Below are 602 nucleotides of genomic sequence, written 5' to 3'. Positions count from 1 at the left end.
TTCCAAGGGAAGATTTTAACAGAATAATTAGCAGCTTTCCAGGTGTTTCTTTTCAGGGTCTAGGTCTCCACTGATTGCTTGGTTGGCACCAGGGCAAGTGGTCATTATCCAATGCAGCTGGTCCTGAGGTCAGCCATGGGGCCACTTGTCTGGTTTTGCTGCTTTTCTGGGCTTGGAGCTGAAATGAAACTGAGGCCTAGATGTTACCTCTAGGGAAGAAAGGTCAGGGGGTCCAAACTGCAAGACCAGCGATATGCTAGGGGAGGAAAGGTCACTCTGGGGGTGAGGTCCCACCCTACGATTGTCCTTTGCTAGGCACCTGGGGCTTTCCGCTCTGGTGCCCTTCTGTACCTGGCCCATCATCCTTGCTCTGCCTACCACCTAAGTAAAATGATAGGCAATATTATTCTATGGGCATATTATTCTATGTGTATGTATGCATGCATTTTTTCTAAGGAAAGGTTCCATAATCTTTCAACAGACTATCAAAGAGATCTGTGGCTCATAAGTTTAACAACCATACATACCACTGCTAGCTTTTCTTCTTGGCAAGTAAAAATAAAAGGAATAATTTTTAAAACTTTAATTTCTTATACATTTTA

The sequence above is a fragment of the Myotis lucifugus genome, unplaced genomic scaffold (assembly GCF_000147115.1).
Source record: "Myotis lucifugus unplaced genomic scaffold, Myoluc2.0 scaffold_2, whole genome shotgun sequence".
In the NCBI taxonomy this organism is placed as follows: domain Eukaryota; kingdom Metazoa; phylum Chordata; class Mammalia; order Chiroptera; family Vespertilionidae; genus Myotis; species Myotis lucifugus.
This window is presented reverse-complemented; position numbering follows the sequence as displayed.